The following is a 19700-nucleotide window of genomic DNA, read 5'->3' as shown; positions in this document are numbered from 1 at the left end:
ATCTTCTAGGAACAAGATAAGGCTTTGAATGATGAGGGTTCAAATATCAAAAGCGACACAAAAAAAACCGCAGTTAGAAAAAAAAAGTCGTTACTAACACGTATAAAAACCGGTTGATTGTGTTTATTGTTTTGAATAATGAAGTAACTTTATTGATTAGATACATCTATGTCATTTTTAATTACCATTGGACTTGGGCCATTTCATGTTTATATCAATTTTATAACCAAGTCACAACAGTCAACAGGGTCAGTCTTTAAGGAACGAAGCTGGGTCTTAATTGGACCCACTCTCAACACCGGCGTGGTCCGCGTGGACCAACAAGATGGGCTATCTAGGTCTGATTGCTACCGGCTTGGACCGGTTCTTATTAAACTTTTCAAAATTTATCAAATTATTTATGGGAACAGTTGGGAAGTAAGTAGCATATATACTACATTACTACCATACTTGCATGCTAAGAGAAAGAATAAATATTATTCGTATTTTTTGTATTTATTTCAAATGGTTGAATCCAACAACTCAAACTCAAATCCTAACCTAACCTAACCGGCTAACATCAATTGGCTCAAGATGGGCTATCTAGGTCTGATTGCTACCGGCTTGGACCGGTTCTTATTAAACTTTTCAAAATTTATCAAATTATTTATGGGAACAGTTGGGAAGTAAGTAGCATATATACTACATTACTACCATACTTGCATGCTAAGAGAAAGAATAAATATTATTCGTATTTTTTGTATTTATTTCAAATGGTTGAATCCAACAACTCAAACTCAAATCCTAACCTAACCTAACCGGCTAACATCAATTGGCTCAAGTGCTCAACCTATCTCCATCTCCACAATTCAATCCAAAATTTTAGATTGGCGAATAAGAAAAAAATAAATATATAAAAGAATATTAAAAATGTCTTAAACAAGTACCCTATAATCCGAATGATCACTAAGATATATAATGAGGGGGTGTTTGGGATTCCTTATTTTTTACCTCCGTATGACTTATAACTTATGAACAGATAAAAATAGGTGTTTGGGATTAGTTACTATGTGAGAGAAAACTTGATAAGCTATAAACTTGTAACGTATAACTTATTGCTATAAGTCATAAGAAGGGAATTAAAAATAAGGAATCCCAAACACCTTTTGAAACAAGTCCCATACCCAAACTTTTTAAACCGTTTTAAGCTTAAGGGTGTTTTATTCACATTTAGTGAGACTAAAATAATGGTCGATTATTTATCGATGGAGATGTGCTTTAAAATATATGTTTAATTAAGAGCATTTTCATCAGTGAAGAATGCTAGGTGGACAAACCCCACTGGAGGGGTAGTCTGCTTTCGAATGGAGGCCGGGCCATTTGTTCTGAACTCCGAAAGGGAGAACGAGTCTAGGTACATAGTGGGGCCGATATGGTGTGGAACGATATAAAAGCAAGTTTTTTTAAATTTCCAACACTCCCAACAACTAGATTTTAGTTAAAAGAAATTATTTTCAAATTTCAAACACTCCAATGGCTAGTTTTTAAACGGCTTTCTGTTTGCAATGACAGTTTTTTAAACCGTCACTATAGTTGTTTAAAGAATGAACGAACATATGCTGTGATAGCCAACGTAACGCGTTTATAAAACGTTTGAAAGAGAATGAATCGGAAATGCTCAACGTTGTCAGCTAACATTAATGACTGATGGTATAACTCAACTGTATCACACACATTGTGTTAGTTATAGCACCCGAGTTTTGAAAAAAAAATATGAAATATTTATTATTTATTATATATATATATATATATATTGAAATTTGGTGGATGTTTTTAAATAATAAATGATCTATCTTTATTTCATTGAAAGTTCCTAAGTTCAATGCTTCTTCTGGGCGTACAATTTAGATCCCATGCCACTTGGGTGCTACTGCTACATTCAACAACTTGTTTCTTTTTGTTTTCTAGCATTTCATTTATGAAAACAAAGCAACCTATAATATAAAACATTTTCTTAAAGTTATAGCGGGTGCTGCAGTTCATGCATAGCACTGCAAAGTCGCAAGTTGCTTAAGAATATGACAATATCGTTGGCGGTTGAAAGATTTGGATTTAATTTGTTGAGAGTTAAACCAAATACTTTAACCATTAGTCCAAAAAAATGTTTATTTTTATTTCTTTCAAAGTTATAATTTATACAAGTAAACATCCTGTAGGATTTTATGTGATAACATATTATATTACGGGTAAAAATAAGATGATAATCCATTGTGGTAATTAACATCGTCTATTACAACACTACCAATTAATCCAATTAATGCAATGCTCATAGTGTTAAGGCAGGGTCGGCCCAACGATTTTGGTAGCCTAAAGCAAAGTAAAAATATGGGGCTGAAGAACCACTAATCGACCCCGGGCAGATCACGGATAATCTGGGGGTTAAATAGATGTTTCCCACGAGGGGTAGGTACGGCAAAGAAGGAATGTTCTTCAGACGACCTGCAAAACCGACACCGTGAGCTCGTCACTGAGAAGGGGGGGTTCCTCCTTGTGACCACCTTCCGGCGTGAGAATCAGACTAGATTGCTCTGAATATAAGTGTATATTGAGAGAAATAGCTAGTGAAGGTAAGATACAAGATGATCATACCGTTCCAAGGTGTTGGAGTATTTATAGCCGAAGGTAGGTTTCCAAGCAGGTACAGCCAGCTGTATAATATTCCTGTTCTACCAACTATGGGCTACGCACGTGCCATGCTGGTTGGTGGGTAGGCAGCGGCTGATAGTGACAAGGCCGGCTGTGTACTGTTCCCTTTCCACAAACTGCAGGCTATGTGCGTGCCACGACAAGGGTTGGTGAGTAGGCAGCGGCTAATAGTGACAAACAGTACTAGAGCATGCTCCTCGTACTGTTGTCGGTGAGCTGTCACACTGTGATTGGTTCATGGGCTGCTTTGGTCTGATCTTGTCTATTTTGTCCATACCTTGACAGGTATAGTACAAAAGATCTTCCAGAAGCATACGGACTGGCTCATTTGGGCGGGAGTATTTCCGCCTTGCTCATTCCTTCAGGTGACACTGAATTATTGAGAGTTAGTGCCTTGTGCGTGTAGCCTTGCTATTAGTGCGGGTAGCCTTCCCTGATGGCTTGTATCCGCAGCTGCGGGGACAGGCGGGGTACTTCACCATTGGGAGGCTTTCCCTGCGGGAACAGCTGGCGTACTGCGCGTAAGGTCTTCATCTCTGAGCATGGTGGGTCCTGCGGAACCAGTTGGTCCTTGCGCAGACGTCCCTCTTCAAGGTGAGTCTTGCGGGTCCAACTGGGCTCTGCTGGGACCTACCTCTTCAAGTCCCCCCAGTCCAATGTTCTTCTCATGAATTGTTAATAAGTGAGGTGAACTTTGGACTTAAGCAAGGGGTTTTGAAAAGGATTTAGTTTTAAGGTCGTCCGTGGGGATTCTTCCCGCGGTTTTCCTAATGTCACGTGCAGAAATTCCCGACTTTTCTGCTTGATCTTTGGGTATGATGCGGGTAGGTGTGTAACCTCCTCGCAAGTCAGGAGCGTTGAGTTTCACTTGTGTAGATTCTCCACGAGGTTTCGGTAGTTTTAAACATAGTGATCAATTATGTTAAAGAACCAATTCCATCCTGGAGCTTCAAACAATCTAGTTCTCAACGTTCCCGCTATGCGGGGATGTTATTTCCCTTTTCGCAAGCATGGCCCAGAAGATCCTTCTTGGTTTCAATTCCCTGCGAGTGCTAAGTATGTGAAGGGTTTTGCTTTGACACTGTACCCGCACTCGTCTTATAGTTATCTTACTTCCAAGGTATTCTTGGCGTCCATTCCCTGCGGGTGCTAAGTATGTGAAGGGTTTTGCCTTGACACTGTACTCGCACCCGTCTTATAGTTACTTGGTTGCCAAGGTAAGGGGTATAGTCACGCTTACTTTTGAATCTTTTTGAAATTCGAAGAGTTGGTGAAAGGATAAGAACAGTCCAAACTGTTGAAACGTCGTCCGACGGTTTCTTCTGACAGTGTCAGGACGTGCAGGAAGTTATGGCGACGTGACAGTATATGGTCATTCCAGACGCTTTTTCAGGCGCGTGGGCGCGATTTTTCGGGCGCGTGGGTGCGGATTTTACGGCGCGCGTCCCGTCAACAGCTGTTGCCAGCTTGCTTTTTCCACGTGTCATAGTTTCATTGCACTAGCTCTTTTCTCTCTCCTCCGCATTAAATTCATCGCATTCATTGCGATGAGTATATAAAGGGGGAGAGGGTTCACGGTAATCCACACTTTCACTTCTTTCTTCTTCTTCTAAGCGATTTCCGGCGAATACTCTAACTTTCTGTCGAGCATTCTCCTGAAATCGTTCTTTACCTCCAAAACATGTCGTCTACTCATGATCCAGAAGCTACCGTCGAGGAGTCTGACTTGTATATCGAGAACCCGACGTCTACGTCCGATAAGGACGATAAGAGCACTGCTGGCGAATGCCAGTGTGCTCTTCCCATCGAGCTTTACCGGTACATCGTCCGGAAGTTCATGCTCGAGCCGTTCGAGCCTGAGTTTCCGGAGCCACACTAGACGGTGTACGATGCCCCCAAGGGCAAAATAGGGGTATATGCCGCCTTTTTCGTCTATGGGAATCTTAGGTTCCCGTTGACGAAGTTTGTATACCGTGTTCTGGATAGACACGGTGTGCACCTGACCGAGGTACACCCAATGGCGATCGCCAAGATCCGCCATTTTGAGTGGGTGTGCCTCATTCTTGGCGTGGATCCCCACGTCGACCGCCTGATGACCTTCTACTCCTGGAGGTGCATCCAAGGCTGGTATACCCTGGTCACCCGTATCAAGGGTTTGAAGATCTGCGCTACCGAGCGCAGTCTTCGGTCTTGGAAGCGGGAGTTCTTTTACATCTCTGCCCGTGCCGTCCCTATAGCGATGACATTTAAGAACGGGAGAGCTCTCCTCAGCCTTCACGCCTCCAACTACCAGGAGGCGGAATGGTTCTCCAAGATTTCCCGGATCCAGACTCCGGTTTACCGCTTTCCGGAGTCCGGGATGGTGATGCTCGGTATGAGCAGGGTGTGGAAGGATGCTGGGGCGGATGCGCCACAGATTCCCATCGTACTTGAATACGGTTTGAACTTTATCCCTTACGGTATGCTCCGTCTTCTTTGTTGATTTAAGGTTTTTTCTAACTGTTTTTCTTTTTATTTCAGACGGAAATGACTTGCAGTCCTTCCTGCATCCGCGGGAAGCTGACGGTCCCGTTCGGTTGGGTACTCGTGCTCTTGACGAGAACGAGTTGCCCATCCTTGCGCAGACTGCGGATCGGTTTGTGGAGGCCCACCCGCCAGGCCACGAAATACTGAGCGCCACGTGGCCAGGTAAAAGACTATTTAACCCTCGCCCTCTGAATGCTGAAACCTCTGCTGGAATTCCTCTAATCTTGTCATCTTCTGATGAGGAATCCGCAGATGGTCCTCTTCTTGCGCGGAAGAAGAAGGCTGCTGGCGGGAAGGGCAAGGCGAAGGTAGCCTCCACTGCCGACCAGGTGAACCGGTCTGAGTCGGAGACCGAGAGTGAAGAGGCGGCGGGGAACCCGGGTGGTGTTGAGACCACTGCTCTGGAGGTTGAAACGGCTGTCACCTCCGAGCAGCCCAGGACAACGACGGTGACCGGTACGAAGAGGCCTGCTCCATCGGGTTCGTCCCCGCCCGTTCGCACCTTCAAGCTCAAAAGGACCCGTAAGTATACTTCCTTTATCTTAACTGCATAACTTTCCGCCATTATACTTATATATCTTCTGTGCAAGCGTGGATGCTACCGCATTCCAGGGTGGAGCGGGGAGGAGCACCTCCGGACCCATGACGGTAGGTTTGGTCAACCTACCTGAGGCGATGATCCAGGCGACTGCGCCTGCTTCAGTTGTTGGTTCAGTTGCTCACCCGGTTGAGCCAACTGTTCCAACTGTGACGACGTCTCCGCCGGCTGTCAGTGCCATATTCACTGATTCCTTCACTGAGCCGGCGGTGAGTGTTTCTGTGGATTCTTCCACAGCCGCGGCCGCGGTTGTGAGTTCACCTCCGGTGAGTTCACCTCCGGTGAGTTCACCTCCGTTGGTTTCTACCACGGCGGCCTCCGCTATGCCTCCTCCGGCGCCGGCGACTACGGCCGGTCCTTCAGGTATGTCCGGGGTTGGGGCGTCAAGCCAATCTCTGCCTCCTTCCCATCTGCCTGACCTCTTGGATGGATATCCGTTAGGTTCGAGTGATGGGTTTGGCGGCTACAGGCCTGTCGTCGACCCTACAGGTGCGTAGGGTTATTTTGGCCTTTTATTATTTTATTTTATATATATTTTTTTATCATTTTTTTCCTAACTGCTTTTTGCTTTTGCAGTGTCGGATTCCAATGAAGTGTATGTTCCACGATGGAACATCCACCGAGGAACAACCCTTCGGACGCCTGTGGAATGCGTCGAGTGGGCGCGCCACGCCGCCCCAAGTGGGGCGCTGGGGGAAGCAATGTCAAGCTACCAGGAGGGTAGGTTGACAAATGAGCTCCGCATTCTCGTAGCCCGGATGCAGCCGCGCGTCGAGCTGCTTTGTCGTGAAAATGACAAGTTAAAGGCAGCTCGTATCCAAGAAGTAGCTCAGGCGCGGGCTGTCCGGGAGGAGAACAGGAGGCTCTCCGCCGTTGCTGCGGAGAAGGAGAAGGCCTTCAAGGCCCTTGAGGTTGAAGTTCAGGCTCGTCTCGAGGCCCGTTCCAAGGCCGCCCAAGCTGTTAATGAACAGCTTCGGTTGGCTAAGGAAACTGCACGGAACGCAACCGAGAGGGCCACCAAGGCTGAAGCTGCTGCTGAGCCTCTACGCATCGAGAATGAGGAACTTAAAGCCAAATTAGAGAGGCTCCAGCAGGCTCATGATGCCTTGGCCATGGAAGATGCCAAGAAGCTCCAAGAGATCTTGGACCATAGGGGGGTGCTTGACCACACTGAGCGTAAGCTAAAGGGCGTCGAAGAGGCTGCAGCCAAAGATGTGTTGCTTGCCAACCTTACAAAGAACGAAGCCGAACGCGCCCGTAATGAAGCTCAAGCTGCCCTCCAGGAGGCTCTGGTTACCAAGGAATGGCTTCTCCGAGAAGCGTTGTCTCAGGTATGCGCAGTTTCACAATTTCTTTACGCTTTTCCTTAAGAGTTTTTGATATACTTCTGTTTTTTAGGTTGTGCATCGGGTGTTCACGAACACATCATATGACGATGCGATGAGCGCAGCCCTCAACGCTTCTCATGAGGATGGGGAAAAGGCTGGCTTCCTGCTTGGTCTAGGGTTTGTTGAACAAGGCATTCCGCCTTCCAACTTCCCTCTTTACAATGTGGATACTGAAGCTGCGTATGACCAAGCAGTGAATCAGTATGCCGTCTTCCCGCATCCGGTGGTGGAGAAGGTAAACGAGATTGCTGCTGCTGATGATGGGCTAGCTATCCTCAAAGCTTTCCTTGAACCACCACACTCTACTGATGGTGCGGGTCCAAGTGGGAGTGGTCCTGAAGCTTGATACTTTAGATCCCTTTCCACCATTAGAGTAGATTTTTATGTTTGTAGACTTCTAATCTTGTATGCGGGTATGTACCCAGCAATTCTTGTAATGTTTGAATGTTGATGGAATAAAGATTATTTGTTAATGCCTTGCCTTGTTTATTTCGCGCATATTTTGTTTTAACTTAGCAATTTCTTGAGTACTTAGATAAGTTAACTTTTCAACGTGACAGATAATAAGTTATAAGTTTTGCTTCCTCTTTCGTGATTGTGCGGATAAGACCGTCACTTTCACTTAGTAGGATGGCTAAACTTTACCTATATCTGACCTGCGTGGAAGTTTTCCTCATCTTTTCCTTTGAAATTTTCTAAGTGTTTTGAATAAGTTAACCTTTCGATGCGCTGTTGCCAATAGGTTAATGTTCAGTTTCCTCTATCATGATTGTGCGGGTAGGACCGTCACTTTCATTTATTGGGATGACCAAACTTCACCTATAGCTGACCTGCGTGAAGGTTTTCCTTATCTTTTCCTTAGAAATTTTTACCGTTTTATGTGTTTATGCGGGTTTTGCCGCCTTCCACACGCAACGACTTACTTCTTCCCATATTTATGCGGTGAATACCGGCATATCAGTGTGGGAAGTCCATTAGAAGTGGCTCTAGGCCTTTTCTTTACAAGTTTGGAATTGATCTACATGTAACATTTGCGTAATTGAGCTCCGTTCCATGTTCTTGGGATAGGAGTGCCATCGAGCCTTTCGAGCCGGTATGCGCCTTTTCCCAAAACTTCTTTGATAATGTACGGTCCTTCCCAGACCGGTGCCAGTTTTCCTGGGCGCTCTTGGTTTGAAGCCTCGTTGTTACGCAATATGTAGTCTCCTACATTGAAGTTGCAAAGTTTTACCCGCGTGTTGTAGTACTTTTGCATTTGTCGCTTGTAGTTTTCTTCACGCGCTGCGGCTAAGTCTCTGCGTTCCTCGGTTAGCATAAGGTCTAACCGTCTTTCCGCATCATTGTCTTCTGGCTGAATCAAGACCCTTGGTGAGGGTAAACCAATTTCGACTGGGACCATGGCTTCAGTGCCATAAGTGAGGCTGAACGGGGTTTCCCCCGTACTGGCCTTTTTCAGCGTTCTGTTTGCCCAAAGAACGTGTGGAACTTCGTCTACCCAGCCGGATCTGTGTTACAGGAGTCTCTTCTTTATGCCTTCGACGATGCTTTTATTTGCTCTTTCCACCTCACCGTTACCTTGCGGGTTTGCCACTGAGGTAAAGGTGTGGGTGATTTGAAGTTCTTCCAGCCACTTTTGTAGCTTCTTGTCAGCAAAGTTGGTGCCGTTATCACTCACCAAAGTCTGTGGAAGTCCAAAACGACAAATAATAAATTCCCAAATAATTTTTTTAATATGTTTTGCGGTTGTTTGGGCTAAGGGTTTTGCTTCTATCCACTTGGTGAAGTAGTCGATGGCTACCACTAGAAATTGAACGTTTCCTGCTGCTGTGGGAAATGGGCCTGTCACATCGATGGCCCACTTCTGAAATGGCCATGAAGAGGTGACTGGAACAAGTTCATTCTTCGGGCGATGCGTGTTGGGTGCGTAGAGCTGGCAAGCCCTACACTTTCGAATGTATGCCAGCGCATCCATATGCATACCCGGCCAAAAGTATCACGCGTTGTTTAGCTTAGCTACAACAGCGCGTAGACCTGCGTGTACTCCACAGATGCCTTCGTGTACTTCCCTTAGGAGGTAGTCAGCATCTTGGTTGTCCACGCATCTTAAGAGTGGGCCAAGAAAGTTACGTCTGTAAAGGATGTCATCGATGAGTTGATAGTTTAATGCTTTACAACCTATTTTTCTTGCCTGTATTTTTGACTCTGGTAGTATACCCGCTGCAAGGTAATTTATTATCGGTGTCATCCACGTTTCTGTGCCGGTTTGGATGACACAAATTTCCTTGTGCGGGACTGATGGTGCTTCAAGGAGTTCAATGCGGATGTCCTTTCCCAAATGGGTGAAGGCTAATGATGCAAGCTTGCTTAACGTATCCGCAGATTTGTTTTCGCTACGCTTGACGTGTATGACTTTACAATCATTAAAATCACGCATAAGGGTTTTTGCTTGTGCGAGGTACAGGGCCATTGTGTCGTTCACGGCCGTGTACGTCCCGTTTATTTGGTTGGCTACTAACATGGAATCCACGTGGGCTTCCAAGTTTTTCACTCCCATCTTACGCGCAATTCTCAGCCCGGCCAAGAATGCTTCATACTCGGCTTCGTTATTCGTGCTTGGAAAATCCAGTCGAATAGCGTAAGTGTATTCTTGGCCTGCTGGGTTGGTTAGTTTCAACCCTGCGCCTGAACCCTCGTTGCTGGCTGCTCCATCAGTGTAGAGTCGCCAGACATCATTGATGTCCTGTGCTGGGGGGGGTTGAGCCTCCTCCTGGCACTCTTTCTCCCGCGAAGCGGGGACTTCTGCAATAAAGTCGGCCAGGACCTGGCCTTTTATAGCTGGTCTTGGCTTGTACTTTATCGCATATTCCCCCAACTCAATTGCCCATTTGGCTAGACGTCCCGATAACTCGGGTTTGCCTAGAACGTTTGCGAGTTTGAAGTTGGTGAGAATGGTGATTGGGTGACCCTGGAAATATCGTCTTAGTCTGCGTGAAGCTTGTACAAGTGCTAAGACTAATTTTTCCAGGGTGGAGTACCGGGTTTCTACGTCTGTTAGGACACGGCTAACATAGTAAATAGGCATCTGGATACCTTTTCGCTCTACTAGCAGGACTGCCCCGGTTGCTCTATCTGTGGCAGAAAGGTATATGATTAATTCCTCCCCCGCTTCTGGTGCTGTGAGCGTTGGGATTTCGATCAAGCGTGACCGAATTTCCTGAAAAGCTGCTTCCGCTTCTGGTGTCCAGCGGAAGTGCGTTTTCTTTAAACAGTTTCTCAATGTTGACACGAATGGGAATGACCTATCCGCATGGTTTGACAAAAAGCGGTTAAGTGCGACTAGGCGTCCATCAGTGCCTGGGCTTGCTTGATGGTAGTAGGTGATTCCATTTTGATAATGGCTTCGACCTTTTCAGGGTTCGCTCTGAAGCCATCTTTAGTAACAATGACTCCCAAGAACTTCCCTTCTTCCATCCCAAAAGAACACTTGCTCGGGTTGAGCTTCATGTTTATCTTTCTGAGCGTGTTGAAAGTTTCTTCGATGTCTTTTAACATCGCTTCTGGCTCAGGGCTTTTGATGACCAAATCATCCATGTAGACTTCCAAGTTTCTCCCAATTTGGGCATGAAACTCTTTGTCCATCAGGCGTTGGTATGTGGACCCTGCGTTCTTAAGTCCGAATGGCATCATTTGATAACAAAATGTGCCATCGGGCGTCCGAAATGCGGTTTTGTCCTGATCATCTACAGCCATGTGGATTTGATGGTACCCCTTATATGCGTCAAGGAAGCATTTAAGGCGAAACGGTGCTAATGAATCCACTTTGAGGTCAATTTCGGGTAACGGGTAACAATCTTTGGGGCATGCTTTGTTTAAATCTTTGAAATCTATACACATGCGCCATTGTTTGTTAGCCTTCGGTACTATAACGGGATTTGCAACCCATGTTTGATATCTACTAACGCGTACGATGCCCGCGTCAAGGAGTTCCTTGACTTTGGTTCTACATGCGTTAGCCTGTTCCGCCCCCATTACTCTGCGCTTTTGTATGACTGGCGTAAAAGCCGGGTCACACTTGAGCTTATGCTCTGCTTTACTTCGAGGTACACCAGTCATGTCAGCTGGTGTCCACGCGAAGATGTCAGCGTTTCTCTGTAGTAAGCGTTTGAGTAAGGTGCGTGTAGGATCAGTGATTGTTGGGCCAATGGTAACAGCCTGGTCAGGGTATTTGCCATTGAGGGCCCATTTTTCTGGTTCGGTGATGGTTGGTTTAGCCATCTTTGGTTTGGGTTTAGATGAGACAGATGCGATGCATACCTGGGGGATACCGGTGATCATCGCTACACCCTCAGCAGTTGGCCATCCCATCATGCCGTGGACTGAAGATACCACGGCGTTGAATCTTGCCATCCCGTCTCTCCCGAAGAGAATGTCGTATGTGTGGTGTGGCTTCCTCATCACGACGAAGTCCACGTCTTCTGTGCGGGAGTATTTCCTGTCCGTGAGAATGACTGGGAAAGATAGGATACCTAGGGGGGTGTTTGTGCTGTCGTCGAACCCTTCCATTGAGGCGTAAACCGTTTCCAGGCGTTCCTTGTCTTCGTCGTCTAGCTTGTCGAAGAACTGCCTGTACATAACCGTTGACGAGGCGCCGTTTTCAGCAAGAGTGCGGGAAGTTATGTAATGCCCCAGCTGGCTTTTGATGACGATAGGGCCTTCCTTGCTGGGTCCTCCTGGCACTCGCGGGAAGCGCACCTCAGCTTTCTTCCATTCGCATGGTTCTGTCGTTCGTCTTTTTCTTCTTCTGATGTTGCCATGAACCATGTGGATGCTGATGTCAACGGGCTTTCGTCCGTTGCCTTTATACCGGTTATCATTCCTTCCTCCATTCTTGATTGATGCCACAAGGTGTGCAAGTCTTCCATCCTTGACGAATGTTTCAACAATATCTTTCAAGGATGTACACTCCTCTGTATTGTAACCCTTTGTCCCGTGGAAGTCACAGGATTTGCTCTGATCCGCATTAGGTCGCTGCCGGATCATTGGAGCTTTTGGCCATGGGAGTTTTTCGGTGGCAAATATCTCCGTGACGCTTTTGGTGAGTGGCGTCCACCGGTGTTTTCGGCTTGAAGGGTGCGTGTTATCCCTTCCGCCAACAAGAGGGCGAGAGCTGGATAAGGTGTCAAAGTTTACCCTTGACTGCCAAATACCTAGCTTCCTCTTTTTGTTCTGCCGGGCGATCCGAACATTGTTTTCTCTGGTCCTCTACGTGTAGAGGTGTGTACTCTGGAGAAGATCCCTACCCAGCTGCTTCTCCGTCTCGGCAAAGCGCTTGGCCGCCGTCATGATGGCATCCTATGTGGATGGCATGCCGTCCTTACCCGTCAACGTGCGGATAAGCTCTGGGTATTCGGCGCCCTGGATGAAAGCGGCGCGAACAAGATCTTCACTTATGTTGCCCAGACTCAGCTTTTTGGAGTTGAAGCGAGTGATGAAGTCTAGTAAAGATTCATCTTCCTCTCTCACGCAGTTGAGGATCGTCCACTTCTATTCAGTATATTTCTCTGTTGACTGAAGTGTTGGCTGAACTTGTGTTGAAAGTCCGCCCAATCATAGATGTGGTGGACCGGTAAACGATTAAACCACGCCCTGGCCGCTCCAACCAGCGTCATCTGGAACATATAACACCCAGTTACTGACGGTTGCCCCCGCTATGAATCTGTTCAAGTGATCATCTTGGTCGGATAGACCATCATAAGTGCCGATGTTGGACATCTGTTTGGCACTTCTCGGAGCGATTGCTTCCGCAATGTCCCTTGCAAACTTGGATGTTCCCGCATTTGCAGCAGTAAGTCTAAAGGTTTTGGAGAAGTCGCGTGGGTTTCCCCCCGCGTTCCTTGGTTTGAAGGTTTCTCCGAAATTCCTTCTTGGTTGGAAGTCCGTTTCCTTACGCTTCCCTTTCGCCCTATAGCGAGGGTTCGCGTCAGTGTCGGATTCCTCCCGATCATCATCCGAGTATTCGCACTCACTGTTCATGTTGAGCTGTTGTCGAGTGCTTCCGAATTCGTCAGCCTGCTGGAGTGAACGCAAGCGTTCATCCAACTCAGCTTGGAATTCCTTTTGACGTGCTTCGGCCCACGCTTTAACTTGATCGAGTGTTTGACGGGGGAGCCTCGTCTGTTTCTCCAACTGGGCATTGGTGAATCCCAGTGAAAGATTGTTTACTGCACTTGCCCCGGCTTGGGTAACCGGGGTAGTGTTCGTAAAATTTGTGTAACCGCCGGTGTTCCCCCTAGTAGCTGGGGTTGTGGTTACCGGGGTTTCTTGGTCACTTACTGGCCTTGGGACCGGAGTAACGTTAACCATTTTTTCAGAAGTTTTGAAAAAACTGAGAATTAGTTCCAGCTGTTGTCCCACGGATGGCGCCAATGAAGAAACACTAATCGACCCCGGGCAGATCACGGATAATCTGGGGGTTAAATAGATGTTTCCCACGAGGGGTAGGTACGGCAAAGAAGGAATGTTCTTCAGATGACCTGCAAAACAGACACCGTGAGCTCGTCACTGAGAAAGGGGGGTTCCTCCTTGTGACCACCCTCCGGCGTGAGAATCAGACTAGATTGCTCTGAATATAAGTGTATATTGAGAGAAATAGCTAGTGAAGGTAAGATACAAGATGATCATACCGTTCCAAGGTGTTGGAGTATTTATAGCCGAAGGTAGGTTTCCAAGCAGGTACAGCCAGCTGTATAATATTCCTGTTCTACCAACTATGGGCTACGCACGTGCCATGCTGGTTGGTGGGTAGGCAGCGGCTGATAGTGACAAGGCCGGCTGTGTACTGTTCCCTTTCCACAAACTGCAGGCTATGTGCGTGCCACGACAAGGGTTGGTGAGTAGGCAGCGGCTAATAGTGACAAACAGTACTAGAGCATGCTCCTCGTACTGTTGTCGGTGAGCTGTCACCCTGTGATTGGTTCATGGGCTGCTTTGGTCAGATCTTGTCTATTTTGTCCATACCTTGGCAGGTATAGTACAAAAGATCTTCCAGAAGCATACGGACTGGCTCATTTGGGCGGGAGTATTCCCGCCTTGCTCATTCCTTCAGGTGACACTGAATTATTGAGAGTTAGTGCCTTGTGCGTGTAGCCTTGCTATTAGTGCGGGTAGCCTTCCCTGATGGCTTGTATCCGCAGCTGCGGGGACAGGCGGGGTACTTCACCATTGGGAGGCTTTCCCTACGGGAACAGCTAGCGTACTGCGCGTAAGGTCTTCATCTCTGAGCATGGTGGGTCCTGCGGAACCAGTTGGTCCTTGCGCAGACGTCCCTCTTCAAGGTGAGTCTTGCGGGTCCAACTGGGCTCTGCTGGGACCTACCTCTTCAGGGGCCTTTTCCTAATTTTTATTCTATGTTGGTGTGTGTTTATGTTGTGAATTGAGTAGAACTTTGAATTAAAATGATGTAGTTAAGTTATAAAATCAAGAACAAAGGAAAGTTTTGAAAAACAATTATAGTCTATGAACTCACACTTAATGTTGCATATGACAAAATTAATCTAATTTAATTCGGATGTTGTCTTGTATATATCCTAGTCGTTCAAAATGATTTACTATTTAAAATTTTATGGAAGGTTAGATCTTGATTAATTTTTTCAGCTGAAAAGAAGCAGTAGAGAATAAAACAATGAAGAAAAAATAAAAAATAAATGGAGATCATGAGTTAATTTATTGGGCTGAAAAAAAGCCAATTTGTAGAAATAAAACAATGATGAAAAAAAAGGGAAAATAAATGAGAGATCAGCCCAATAAAAGCTAAATTGAAAAAAATGAATGCAAAGACGGTGAATTGAACCTGTGACCTTAAAGAACAAAAATAAGAGCCATACCACCAAACCAAAATGGAATCAATGTATTTTAATCACATACATAGAATATATATAATCAACATTTTTTTAAAAGTTGGGGGCTTTTTTAAATTGGAGGCTCAAAGCCCTAGCTTGACTTGATATAACTAACGGGCCGGCCCTGTGTTAAGGTCGCTTAGCAGGACGATTTCAATTTGGATAGACTTTAAGGGTCAGAGATCGAGCAGAAACTATATCAGGCACCAAAGGAGCCTACCTAGCTGCGCACCATTTCTGTCTAGGTGTTGAACGTCAAGCACCTTCGCAGCCTAGCTGGTTAGGCAACGCTATAGCCCAACCGACTTCATTAGGCGCCATAGCCTAGTTGTCGTATTTGGAGTCAGCTTGGAAAGTTGGCTTGCCTAGCTAGGCAAGTAAGGTGCCTTGCAGGGCCTCTTGGGTACCTCTGGAACTTACAAGACCCCGTGTTAGAGCATTCTCATCCTATCCACCATAATTACGAGAATAGTTTTTATAATTTAAGGAGTACGGTAATTTAAGGTGTTGTGAGTAGAATAGAAAGAAAATACAGTAACTTTTCTGTATATTTGAAAAGTTTTGTTCACCAAATATATATTTTTTTAAAGTGGTTGTCAGTCGATGAAAGTGTAAAAATAATAATAAATGTATAAAAAACATTATTTAATTGAAAATGTGAGAGAAGCTGTGATGACTTTTAGTGTAAATTTAGGTTTGGCGATATAAGAATGCATGTGAATGCTCTTAGCCTGCTAATTTATGTGTTTGCGATTCTGTAACCCAATTGAGACACATGTCATGATAAAGGGAGGTGCCAAATCATTTTAAATGGAAAACATGAAGAGCCTCCTGTTGAAATCCTATTCGCTATGGTTATTTTTAACGTTTTTTTCTCTTTGCCTATTTTGTAAAGTTTTGGACCAAACATGCTTATTTCGGTAATTTTCCCCGCACACTTAGCTTTTTCAAGTATTCTTTGTATGATTTATAAAAAATCCATCAACATATAGGGTTTTCAACACCTCACATTCCATGGAATCCCTTAACTATGGATATGATGAAACCAAATTACAAGGTATACAATTGGAACCCTTCCAAACCCTAGAATGCATCTTCAAAATCTCCCTTGCTTTCTCCTTCATCTTCTTCCCACAATCCACATTCATCACCAAACAAAGCTTTCCCACCACCCCCAAATGCAACATCTCATGCACCACACTTCTATCACCCGAATACATCACCACCGAATACAATATCCTCACCGCACTCTCACTCGCCAACGAAGACACCCGGAATATCTTCTTCGACACCACCGCCAAACCACCACCATGTTTTAACAACTCCGCACGTCCTTCAGCACATTGACACATATTGTCCAAGAGAATAATAATCAACTCGGACACTCGCTTTTCTGTAGTATTTAGTAGGGTTTCTATCAACACCGCCACCACGCCCACCTCGGCCGCCTTTATCCGGTTTCGGCCATATGAACATACATTGATGAGTAGCTCTAGTGTTGGTTTAGTGGCTTTTTGAGAGATTTGACTTGTCAAGATGTTTACGAGGGCTGCGAAGAATGTAGTGCTCAACGTCGTCGTTTGCATTGGCTCCGCAACTTCAAACATAGATTTAAGTAACATGACCGCGTATGTTCGTGAGTCGGGGCTGTTGGCACGTTGAATCACACAAGCCAACGTGTCAACGAAGTTTTCGGTCTTTTTGAATAAGGATAATTTGATACTTGTTGGTGAAAGTTGAAGGTTGTAAAGAATAGTCAATGCCTCGTCAGTGATACTCATTTGTTCAGAAGTGTCGATATGTGATGATGAGGTATTCACATTATTTAAGGTAAATACTAGATGATCAACTGCTCCAACTGATTCCAACAACCGTTTGTTCCTTGCGTTCTCGCAAACGATCAATTTTAACCTCTTTAAACTCTCTAATCTAAAGTTAGGAGACATCGAGTCTTTAAGGAGTTTTATGATTTAGGTTTTTGTGACCGGAAGTTGTGGCTCGGGACATTTTTCGACACCAGATGATGAGTTAAGGGTTCACCAAGATTGGATTAACCGACGAAGAGTGATGTTTGGGGTGAGCTCGATGTCAAGAACGACTTGTTTCGAAACGGGGCATACTTTCTTGTTTTGAGAAAACAACCATTTTTCTATGTTGTCGCGATCGTATGTGATCCCCGTGGAGAGCGTTACGGGGTCTTTCATGATCTCGAATGAAATCGGGCACATGAAATAGGTAGGAACTTGAATATCACACATTGTTGAATCAAATGAATTTGAAGAAAACCCTAGAAGTTGTTGAAATGTTATTGAAGGATTGGTGAATGTTGGGTATGAATAATGGCAAGAGTAGAGAGGACTTGGTTTTATACTTATAAGGGGTTTAGAAATATATATTTAAAAAAAGTCAAAGATGTAATCTATTTGACTTTTTAAAGAGAAATGAAGTGCACAAAGATGGGAAAAGTGTGTTTGTGGAGAGTAGAAAACAAGAAGTATCAATCAAGACATTCTTTATTGTGATGTATGCAGTTTGGTCCTTTAACTTCTATCACTTTTGCAATAGAGGTCTTTATGATTAAGAATTTTTTAAAATAGAAAGTAAACATATTCTTCAAAATCTTTATTTCTTATACCCAAGGGCACGTTGCTTAGCATCTAGCGATATATGTGTTTTTTTATGCGGTTGATGTTTTAAGTTGAAAAGTTTAGATTTAAAAGCAGAATTAGATAATTTTTAACAAACGATAAGTGACATGATATAACCCATGTTTTTTCTTAAAGGAACAAGGTTCTTACATAGCAAATTCTTGTCATGTTCAATGAAAAAAAAGACAGAGGACCCTCTTTCAATCGTCGATCATCAGTATTCGCTCGACTCATGTGAACGAAACAATAATAAAACAAACCTTAAGTTTTATAAAGATATGAATGTTTGTATTTGAGTATGATGGGTAAACTATGTACATACTTAGAAGTCTTGTGGGTGATTTGAAAGTGTGTAAACAAAAGGCGTAGAATTCTTAATAAGTTTCTTCTTGGTAATGGGGTAGTGGTAGTGGTAGTGGTAGTGGTAGTGGTAGTGGTGTTAGATAGAACCTGGCTGTCCCACTTGACTGCCAAGTGCCAATAGTCTCTTTTGACTTTGTATCCCCTTAAATGTCAACTACTCTTTAAAAATATACATGCAACTATGCAACTCTCCAATTTGAGAGTTTAATTTTGGAAGAATAACTAAATAACTAAATTGATGAATAAAATTATAAAAATAAACTTAACCTTAGAGAATTACCAACCCGTTATTTTCCTTCTCTACGTGATATAATGCAACACATTAGTCATCACCTCCTGCTCCAATATAGGTCGCCAACGAGAAGTATTTGCGCCAACCTTAGTCTCATGGCTCATGTGTCACCGTTTCTCCCGTGTTATTTTTTGTCCTTCCACGTCAAAGGAATTAAGTGGTAATCCAACAAATTTCATGGCTATTTTGATAATATTGTTGTTAAAATGATTATTCTGATGATTTTTCATTAAACTTTTCATGAATTTTTCTATCATTGTTATTATTACACTATTATTATAATTAATGTTATCGTTCTATAATTTCTTGTAAAAAGATATATTAATGTTAGATATAATGTCCATTGATTTGGTAATGCGTACATTGTAACTATTGGATTTATATTTTTTGAACGGCTTACTCGAACTTCTATTAAAGTTATTCCTAAATTTATTTGGTCGATAATCTCTAAACTATATATAAAAATTCTTGATCAACATTTTCGATCGGTTTTCCATGAATATTCGATTGTGCTCGATACTTAACTTATCAATATTGTTACTCCGCAAGCTTCAAGTTGTGATCGAGTGCAAACCAGATTCATGATTGGCCGGATATGATACACAAATTGATAGTGTATGTTTTTTTACTAGTTGTGTTGTAACATTAAGGCTGAGGGTAGTGGGGGTGAGCAGGGGGCGCGGCCGCCTACGTGGCTCGCCAACACCGCTACACCCCTCAGGTGGTTGGGGGCGCGGTGGTCCGGCGTGGCTATGGCCGCGGGGCGCAAAAGAGAGAGAGAGAGAGGAGTGTGTGTATGTTGGGTTTTTGAGAGAGAGAGAGAGGAGTGGGTGTATGTTTTGGGAGGAAGAAGCCCCGAATCGTGGTGATGGTCTGATCTGTGGTGGTGGTGGTCGGGTAATCGGTGGTGGTGGTGTGATCTGTGGTGGTGGTGGTCCAGTGATCGGTGGTGGTCCGGTGATCGGTGGTGGTTTGAACTGTGTGTATGTTTGTATGTTTCAGTGAAGGTGAAGAAGAAGAATATTAATACTAATATTAAAATTAATATTTAAAATAAATAAATAACTGGATCAAGCCCCGGATTACCTGACCACTACACCCTTCGGGGCTTGGTTGAGAGGCTTGATCCAGTGCCATGTCATCACCTACGTGTCGGGTTTTGCTTGGCTCACCTGGGGCTCAATCAAGCCCCATTACCCTTAGTCTAAACTGGACCTTGTTTTATAAACAATAATAATAATAATAAATTGATTCTTAAAAATAATAAAAACATATCTACAGTTTTTTTTTCTTTTTATCTGA

At 44.4% G+C, this 19700-nt stretch overlaps 1 protein-coding gene and 1 pseudogene across 4 annotated transcripts in view; both read right to left on the bottom strand.

The window, feature by feature from the left end:
• The window catches only part of LOC143622929 (uncharacterized), a 45275-nt gene that overhangs the window by 16655 nt on the left and 8920 nt on the right, over positions 1–19700 (bottom strand). The gene's annotated exons all lie outside the window — the stretch shown is intronic.
• LOC143622930 (E3 ubiquitin-protein ligase PUB23 pseudogene) lies at positions 16043–17827 on the bottom strand (annotated as a pseudogene).

Source organism: Bidens hawaiensis, unplaced genomic scaffold (assembly GCF_021521415.1).
Source record: "Bidens hawaiensis isolate Kalapana, Puna unplaced genomic scaffold, B.hawaiensis_p1.1 tig00003244_1, whole genome shotgun sequence".
Taxonomy (NCBI): domain Eukaryota; kingdom Viridiplantae; phylum Streptophyta; class Magnoliopsida; order Asterales; family Asteraceae; genus Bidens; species Bidens hawaiensis.
Note: the sequence above shows the minus strand (reverse complement) of the source record. Positions and strands in the feature narration are given on the sequence as shown.